The sequence below is a fragment of the Priapulus caudatus genome, unplaced genomic scaffold (assembly GCF_000485595.1).
Source record: "Priapulus caudatus unplaced genomic scaffold, Priapulus_caudatus-5.0.1 Scaffold1645, whole genome shotgun sequence".
Classification (NCBI taxonomy): domain Eukaryota; kingdom Metazoa; phylum Priapulida; class Priapulimorpha; order Priapulimorphida; family Priapulidae; genus Priapulus; species Priapulus caudatus.
Window position 1 is genome coordinate 50907 of NW_014578706.1, and position 9777 is coordinate 60683.

General features: G+C 52.4%; 1 long non-coding RNA gene across 1 annotated transcript; it reads left to right on the plus strand.

Moving 5' to 3' along the window:
• Positions 1-543: 543 nt before the first annotated feature.
• LOC106817241 lies at positions 544-4522 on the plus strand. Its single transcript, XR_001395012.1, has 3 exons — positions 544-662; positions 2284-2419; positions 4429-4522. It is a non-coding gene; the product is annotated as an uncharacterized LOC106817241 (long non-coding RNA).
• Positions 4523-9777: the final 5255 nt, after the last annotated feature.

Genomic DNA, 9777 nt, shown 5'->3' on the forward strand with positions numbered 1-9777 from the left:
CGGTCTGTCTATCCTGCAGGTGTGTGTGTGTCGGTCTATCTATCCTGCAGGTGTGTTCATCGGTCTGTCTATCCTGCAGGCGTGTGTGTGTCGGTCTATCTATCCTGCAGGTGTGTGCATCGGTCTGTCTATCCTGCAGGTGTGTGTGCCGGTCTGTCTATCCTGCAGGTGTGTGTGTGTCGGTCTGTCTATCCTGCAGGTGTGTGTGTCGGTCTGTCTATCCTGCAGGTGTGTGTGTCGGTCTGTCTATCCTGCAGGTGTGTCGGTTTGTCTATTTGTCGGTCCGTCAGTCGGTCGTAATGATGATAATAATATTAATCATAAATAATAGTTACAGTAATAATAATAATAAAATAGTAATAATGATAATAATAATAATAATAATAAATATTAGTAATGATAATAATATTAATCATAACAACAATAATAACGGTAATGCATGATGTAGCCAGCCGCGCCCATGCCCTCCCCGCCCCTGCACCGCCCCCGCCCCCTCCCGCTCGCTCGCTTCATCACACCCCCCTCTATGTGGCGTTACAGTCGTGACACGACGGTGAGAGCGTGGGACGCGCGCACAGGCCGGGAGCTACGCAGCATGGGAGGCCATACAGCGGCCGTGACAGGTGTCGTCGCTCTGTCGCCCGAACACTCAACAAACATCTGTAAGTATCTGTTTATCCTAGCGGCGCGCGCGTGGGGTTCGCTCCCCTAGGGGGGGTTTCCGGGAGGTGAGGGGTTCTCTCTCTCTCCCTGGGGGGAGACGAGGGGTTTTCTCTCTTCTCTTGGGGGAGGCGAGGGGTTCTCTCTCTCCCCCTGGGGAGGCGAGGGGTTCTCTCTCTCCCCCTGGGGGAGGCGAGGGGTTCTCTCTCTCCCCCTGGGGGAGGCGAGAGGGTTACTCTGTGCTGCTCTCCTCCTCTCGGGGGAGGCCGAGGGGTTCTCATCTCTCGCCCTGAGAGGAGGCGAGGGGTTCTCTCTCTCCACCGCCTGAGGGGAGGATAGAGACGGTATGCTGCTCTGCTCAGACGCCCTGGGGGAAGGCGAGGCATTCTCATGCAAATCTCACCCTTGGGGCGGGTTCTCATCCTCCACACTGGGGAGGCAGGGTTCTCCGTCTCTCTCTCCCCGCGCTGGGACAGGTGAGGGGTTCTCATCTCTCCCGCCTGGGGAAGGTGAGGGGTTCTCGTCTCTGCTTGCTCGCCGCTGGGGGAGGCGCGGTGGTTCTCTCTGGCTCCGCTTTGGGGGTTCTCTGGCTCTCGGCCCCTGAGGGGAGGCGACGGGGTTTCATCGTTCACCCCTGGGGAGGCCGAGGCGTCTCTCTCTCTCCCGCTTGGGGCGGCTCTCTCGCTCTCGGCCGCGCTGGGGGAGGCGAGGCATTCTCTCTCTCTTGGGGGGGTTCTCTCCTCCCACTGGGGGACTCGCAAGGGGATTCGTCTCTGCACATCTCTCTCCCCCTGGGAACGCGCGAGGGGGTTTCTAATATATAATGAGAAAGAGAGAGAGGTTCTGCTTCGCCCGGGCCTGGAGGGAGCGAGGGGTTTCTCTTCCTACTCCTCTGGGGATGGCGAGGGTTTTCGCTCTTCCTCTCGGGGGATGGCGAAGGGGTTCTCTGCTCTCCTCTTGGGGGGCGGCGAGGGTTTCTGCTCTCCTCCCTGGGGAGGCGAAGGGGTTCTGCTCTCGCCTCCTGGGGGAGGCGAAGGAGTTTCTGCTCTCATCCCCCTGTGGAGGCGAGGGGTTCTCTCTCTCCCCCTGGGGGAAGGCGAGGGGTTCTCTCTTTCCCCCTGGGGGAGGCGAGGGGTTCTCTCTCCCTCTGGGGAGGCGAGGGGTTCTCTTTCTCCCAGGGGGAGGCAAAGGTTTCTCCCCCCCACTGGGGGAGGCAAGGGGTTCTCTCTCTCCCCTGGGGGAAGGAGACGGGGGCCCTCTCCTTCCCCTGCGAGGGAGGAGAGGGGTTCTCCCGTCTTGATTTCGAGCCGCGTTTATTTTTAACGCTGCCGACAACACGGTCGCGTTGCCGAATGCTGCTGAGTTTACCGGTGTATTTGGAGCGGGCTTACTAGTAACTATACGTGTGATTGACTTTTTGTGATTCGTGAATCGACCGTACTAGAATTGACTGACTTTACTTACGTGAATCGTGTTTTAGTTTGGATGTACGAGCGGCGACGTGCGTTTCGTCACGAGCGCGCGCCAAACAGCGACCTTCATCTCACGCCGCTTGTTCCTGCGCGAGGGACACGCCGGCGTCGCCGTTTTGTGCCCACTCATCTCGGGTTTTCCTCCGCGCAGGGCAGCGGGCGCGAGTCGGAGCCCCGGTCGATGACCTTGATGACACGGCGGATTGCAACCTACAGGGAGGGCGGGCCGTCAGGTTGCAGCTTGCTCACTAGAGCTGGCACACTGCGACGTGGTGTCTGGACAGCGGGTAGTACATCGCTGCCCCCAGCACATCCCGCCCCTCGCTGCCCGACTGCCCGCCGCCAAGCCACGAATACACCGACGGCCTCCGCCAGCTGCGCTGCCCCACGGCAACTATTAAATTAAATAATTATAAAGTTACACCAATGTATACATATTAAGCAAAATAAGTAAAGCTGTTAAATAACTTAAGTGTAATAGATAAGTTAATTATAATAATCGCCCGTTAGTACACGGGGATAGACGTCTTGCTGTCCGAGAAAACCGGAGGCAGGCGGCAACAATTTCTGTCTGACCGGCACCCCCCCTGGGCAGAATCTTGGTGCTTTAATTCACTGTGGTTTATTAGGAATTTCTTGGCAGAAAGTATTTGCTGCCGACGTTGAGAGCCGGCAGAAAAAATGACACTTTTATGCAGCAAAACTGCCACTTAAGCTGCCCTTAAATTTTTAACCATTTATTAATATACGCACTTGCATATTCCTCAAGCTTTACAGTCACCCACTGCGGTCGTACAGTCAAACCACTGCGGTCGTACAGTCAAACCACTGCGGGTCGTAGCAGTCAAACCAGCTGACGGCAACGGCCTGCCTATAAAGCCACCCTTTTGCATTTCCTCGAGTTGGTCCATACAGGTTTCAGCGTACTACAATGATCGTACGTCGGTGGCGGACGAGACAGATCAGCGCGTCGTTTATACCCAGGGCGCGAAATTAGCACCGGCCCTCGCGGCATATATATGCCGGCAAATTATTTGGAGGGCCGGTAACATTGGTCCGAGCCGGTGGTTTTCAGCGCGTGTTAGTGAGTACTAGCCTACACTTTTTATTGTCACCGCCCTAACTTTTTACGAAATTCGGAAATTGAGATGCAAGCGTGAAACTGAAATTGAATTTTTACAAACTAAATTGTGAGGGCTGTAATTATGGTGAGGCCTGGTAAAAATTACTGTTACCAGCCCCTTGCTGGGCCGTAGTGCAAAAAAATCCTGAATTTCGCTGCCTGTAATACCGTATTACTCATATAAGTTACGCTATAAGTGCGCACTCCATATTTTTGGCCTTGAAAAGTTGGCTAGCTAGTTAACAAGATATTCTTGGCTGCGTGTATAAGTCAACTCGATTCTTTAATGAAGTTATGCTAACACAAAAGTGTCACTTACACAAGTAACGCAGTAAATACTAAAAAACATGTGTATACTCACGCGCGAACCCGAGCTTATTCGCGTACGGAGATTCTGTTGATACATGCTGCTGGGCTTCTTGCTTGCTGCTTGGGCTGAGCTGGAGCTGTTACTGCTGCTGCTGCTCTGCTCTTGCGCTTAGCTAATGGCTCTTGCTGGGGCTACTGCGGCTGCTGCTGCTGCTGCTACTGTTGCGTGCTGTTACTATACTGCTCTTGCTGCTGCTCGCTCTTGCTCTTGCGCTTGCTGCGTGCATGCTGCTACTGCTCTGTGCTGCTTGCTGCTATGCTGCTACTGTTCTGCTGCTACTGTAGGAGCGTACGCTTGTATGTTATAACTTTTAGCATAGTAAGATAATCAAGAGAAATTATAATTTTGTGTTCAACTAAAGAAATATATATGTTGCTATATATGCCGAACGATTACTAATTCAGATGTAACATTCTGTCAAGCATGTGTAAAAGAGAGTTCCACTACTACTACTGGTGCTGGCTGCTTACTGGTGCTTGCTCGGCTGCTGGCTGACTGCTGCTACTGTTGCTCGCTGCTGCTACTGTTGCTCGCTGCCTCACCTACTACCTCGGCTGCTGCTGCTACTCAGTTGCGCTCGGCTGCTAAAGCTGTTGCTGCTCGTACTACAACTGGCTCGCTGCTGCTACTGCTGTCTCTCCGCTACGCCGTTGCTGGCTGCTGCTGCTGCAGAACTGTTTGCTGGCTGGCTGCTACTGTTGCTGCTGGGCTGTTACTGCTGTGCTGCTACTCGCTCTTGCTCTGGCTCGCTGCCTTCTGCAGCTGCCTATAAATAATTCATGCTGGCTGTTTGCTCTTTGCAGGAAGGATGCTGAGGGGGGTGTACGTGTACAACCCCAGTGATTGTTGCCTGCGGGCCTACTGGGCAGCGAGCGACGCTGATTGTCATTGAAATAGGTGACCGATTCCCTTCCGCTCCTGCGCCGCGCTCCCTCCGCCCTTCCTCCTGCCCCTCCCCTCACCGCCTCCTCATACCGCCTCCCCTCCGCTGATCGTCATTGGAACACAGGTAGCCGATTCCCTTCTCCTGCTGCCCCCTCCTTCCTCCTGCCCCTCCCGCTCCCTGATGTCATTGAACAGGTGGCCAATTCCCTTCCGCCGCTGGCCTCCCCTCGCTCGCGCGGTGTGAAGGCGCGCGGACGATATAACGATGGAAACTATATCTGATCAAGCGTCCATAAATAGAAATATGTATTATCTATTGATGGCACCTCTTGACTTATATACACTTTTCTAACTACTCTATTTAGTATGCAGGCAGTAGACTCAATAGGGCAGGGTGATGACATCAATAAACAAGGGGAACTTCGTCATTTCCTAGCGCTATACATACCGCTACGATTTACTCACGGCGTACTCAATCCAAGCTTGAAGCTAAATGGACCAGCAGTCAGCATTTCGCCCTATCATCGCGTCGCGCCCCGATGCGTTTTCCTCGTATACACCCGCAAGCCGGAGATAGCAAGCCTAACGTACGACACAATCTCCTATTTTTTTGGCCATCAATCCAACGCCTATTTCCGGGCGCACTATGAATTCCAGACATAAAGGCAGCAACACCTGCCGTCAGTCGCCGCTCGTGTCCACACAGTGTTGTTTGCTCTCCTGGAATGCGGAATGTGGCCTTGTGGCTTCGGCGGGAGATTTGTGACATCGACGCAACACTCGACGAGGCTAAATGCCATGCGGCTTGGGCCGTGCATGCGTGAAGGCATGCGCAGAAGCTATGTACAGAGGCTGCGCCTCGTGTTGCTGTGTACGCGGGTCAAAGGTTATCTCGCGCGAGTGTTATGCCTAATCTCGCGCAGCGAGCACATGCTCTCGGCTGAGTTAGCAATAGGCACGTTAGGGTAGCGCCTTTTGTTCTGAATTATAAGGCGCGGCCAATCGGCGTTGATTGCTGGCCCAGAAGAATGCGGAGAATCGTGTCGTACGTTTTAGGCTGTATTCTCCGGCCCCCCCCTTGAGGTGTCGCTACGAGGAAAGGGGGCGATTTTGCCCCCCGCTGATAGGCGAAATGTACTGTGTCGCCGATTCTGCAGGCTCCACGTTGGATCGAAGTTTAGCTGCGTAGTCAACTCGTAGGTAATTATAAGGCTAGTAAATGAGCGAATTTCCCTTGTTTATTGTTAGCACTCCTCCCTATATATCTACTCCTGATTAGTATCTAAGCTATATTTTCATTTCGCGCCGGCGAAGTTTAAATTTTGGCAGATTTTCGCGGTTCGACAAATCTCAAATCAATCCCGCCTGATCGAAGCAAGCCGCATCTCGAATCTAGTCGACCGGTGGACTAAGCCAAGCTGTCGAAGAGTTTCTACGTAACACGCCAAACCAACGTCTGGCAAAAAAACCAACCTCTATAATCAAACAAAAAACGTAGAAATAAAGTGATGTTAAGACAGGTGATGGAAGCGTCGAGAAACACCCGGAACTCGGATCGTGCGAATACTAACAGCACAGAGAGACCGAGATCAACGACCATCCTCAGACAGTCAGACTTTGCTCGAGCATTGCAGACGCGAGGCTAACGATAGACGCGTCGTCGGAGACCGCTGATAGAGAAACAACCTGGGAGAGAGCAGTGGCATTCCATGACGGTCCTCTGGTCCTCGTCATGCGCTCAGTGAGCGGCCATGCAGGTAACACGATGTAGCATTATTAAAGTTAATAATTATTTATTAATATAAACGACGACCATGAATTTTATAATATGAAATAATCGATAATAGTTTTTAATAATCATTATTAATAGCTTCTTGATACATATATATGCCGCTGATATACTCCTTTCAATCTAATAATCATCATATTTAATTAATAATTAATAATGATTCCTATTCAACATCTTAGACTAAGGACGTTAGGTAGACGCGATAAGGAGTGGTAGGTAGTCTACTATATGAGCGACGTAGATATGCGCAGCAGTAGTATATAGCAGTGCGAGTAGCACGAAGAGTGAGGGGGAAGACATTAGAAGAGATAGACGAGAGAAAGGAGCAAGCGAGAGAGAGAGAGAGAGAGATGACAGTAACGCCAGTCCTACAGGGAGACTTGGCCGCTTCAGCAGCGGTCGTGGCGTTCTGCGCTTTTTTGCTTTGTCATTCATTGCTTCTGCTGTCGACCTCATACTCTCGTTTCCCGCTGCTCCTAACCGAATGCCAGTATAGTCCAAGCGTTTCCGGTGACGCCCAGCGCCTCTCGCTCCCTCACGAACGACTCTCCCCTCTCCCTCCATCCGGCACGACCTCCTCCCGTCTTGCCTCCTGCCCCGCGAACGACTTCCCTTGCCTCTCCCGCCGACTCTCCCCTTGCCTCATTCACAAGACCGACCTGCTCCCTCTGCTCCCTCCTGAGCGACTCGTGCCCTCTGCCATCCCTCCCGACACCCTCCCTCTGCCTCCCGCTCCGACGAGCTTCCCTGCGTCCTCCCTCCCGACGCCCTGCTCCCCTCATTCTCCTCCTCCCGATGCCCCTCCCTCTCCGCCCTTCCCAGCCCCGCTCCCTTATTCTCGTCTCCTCCGCAACGACTGACTCATCCTTCTCCCCTCCATACGCCCCCCTGCCTCTGCCCCCGCTCCCACCCCCCCCGACGCCCTTCTCCTCTCTCTTCGCCTTCCCCGATGCCCCCTCCGCGTTCTCCCTCCCTTCCAACGACCCGAAGCCCTCCTCCCTCCCGACGCCCCCTCCTCTCCCTACCTTCCTCTCTTCTCTGATGCGTACAGCTCTTCCTCGTCGTCAGGTGGACGCGAGCGACCCCGCCTGTCACGCGGGCCGCGCGAACCGGGACAATGCTCGTCTGGGCAGCTTCGGACGCGATGACCCCGAAGCGCTCTTCCGCTCCGGCAGGCAACGCACCGGGCGCCGGTGGTGCCATCTCGAGTGCTAGCGGCGGGTAACACATCGCTGGCGGTGCGGCGCGGGCGCCGGTTTACATATCGGAGCGCACGCGGCAACGTGAAGGCGTCGCCGTCTGGAAAGAACGGTACGCGAGCGGCGGCGCGCGGGCGAATGTCTGCTTTGTTGAATGTTGTTTTTTGTTGGCATGGTGTTGTTGCTCTGTTTGTTTGTCTTGTTGTTGTAGTCGAGTTGGTTTTGTCGTATGTAGTTTGTTGCCTTGTGCAATGTTTGTTGTTTGTTGAATGTTGTTGTTGCCCTTTTTGTTCTGTTCTTGTTGTTGTACTTGTCGACGTTGGTTTTGTTGTTGTCATGTAGCTGACTTGCTTTGTTTGAATGTTGTACTGTTGCTGTTGGCATATTTGTCTGGCTCCCGCCCTGTCCATTGTTGAATCGCCACCCTCATTTTAGGTCGCTCGCATCCCCACCCCCCCCCCCCTCGTGAATTAGGGTGCATGTGCGAAATCAGCTTAAATAAATAAACGTATTAAATAAATAACGAATTTGAAATATAAATTATTAAATAATAAGTAGATAATTGGAGTTATATAACAATAATAATACGTACTAATAATAAGAACTCTTATATTTTATTTTACTATCAAAACTATTTAAAGAATTTAATATATAATATGCATCGTACTATACCTATATAACTGCATGATCTTTCATTGTAACCCATACGCGAGAAGCTATTTTAACATTTAATAGGATATCATATACACGCTAATATAACTCTTATAATTTTCTCTTTACTACCAAACTAATTTAACTTTAAACTAAAACATATTATACAGCCGATCACTCCTCAACATAATAATACGTCACTCTCACGCTTTCTCTGGGTGCGATCACGACAGGCGCGCGGTCACGAAATTGGCGGAACGCATCCTTCCAGACGCGCTCGGCGTCAGCGTACGCCCTGCATGTCGCCCGAAGCGAGCTCTCTTCGTCTTCCTCCGGGAATTGACCTTCGACAAGCCCGTCAAGGTTAGTAACGGTAAGAGCGCGTGCGCCCAGACGCCGTCTCGCACGCGCCCTTCTTAATTCGATCGGCGGCCCGGCGCACGTGCCGCGTCGGGCATCGGCATCTCTCAGTGGCGGAGCGTACGGCTCCTATTGTGTTGCCTCGGGACTCGACCTCGGCAGGCTGTCAAGGGCAACGTCAAGCCAGCGCGGGGCCTTCTCCAACCCTTCCGATCGCGCATGCCTCGGCCGAGTGCGTCGATGCCGAAATGTGTTGGCCAGCGGTGAATTGCACGTGCGTGCCGCCGCCGCAGCTCGCGAAGCTCTCGCGGACAGCACTGCCGAAGTAGGATGCGCGATGGGTGAAGGGGGTTCGGGGCCTAGGAGTTGAGCCGCCTCCTAAACGCGACGGCCTGTTGTTAGTGCATCTCAACGTTCTGTTAAGTCTTAACTGTTCTTGCAGTGCCGATCTAGCTCTACGTTAACTGTTCTTCAGTGCCCCATCGTAGTTTTCTTAGTTAACTGTTGGCTTAGTGCCATCTAGCGTTCTAGTTACTGTTCTTAGTGCCATCTAGTTTTCTTAGTTAACTGTTCTTAGTTGCCATCTACGCCTTAGTTAGCTGTTTAGTGCGCGATGCAGTTTTCTTAGTTGAAGTGCTTTCTTAGTGGGCCATTTAGTGTTCTTAGTTAACTGTTTCTTTAGTGCCATCTAGCGCAGTTTCTTAGTCAACTGTTTCTTAGTGGCCCATCTTAGCATGTCTTAGTTAAACTGTTCTTAGTGCCATCTAGCATTCTTAGTTAACTGTCTTAAGTGCCTCTAGCCAACCAGGCTGTGTGACTAACGTCAAATACACACTTTAGAAGATAAGGGTCTTCTAAACCCTACCAGAAGCACTGTTTCTTGGAGCTAAGTGCCATCTAGCGGTCTTAGTTTTACCTGTTCTTAGTGCTTATGCCAGGCCTATTAGGTAAACACGTATTATCAACCCAAAAGTTGCTGGGCTGTTGCTAAGTACAGCTGTGTAAACATCGTGTGTACGTGCGTAGTTGAATCATAGGATATGATATCTAAGGGGCTACTCCTGTGACATTTTGAGGCAGCAGAAATTTCGGAGAACTAGCTTGTTCAGCGACGCAGCATTGCGCCGTGCATTGCTGCGCGCAAGTGCCGAATGATAGTTACACTTTGTCGCGACGGGGATGCGCGAGCTCGATGGTAAAAGAGCAGTCTCGCACAGGACATTTTTTTTCCAGTGTCCGGCAGGGTGGCAGTAGCACCCCCCCCCCTC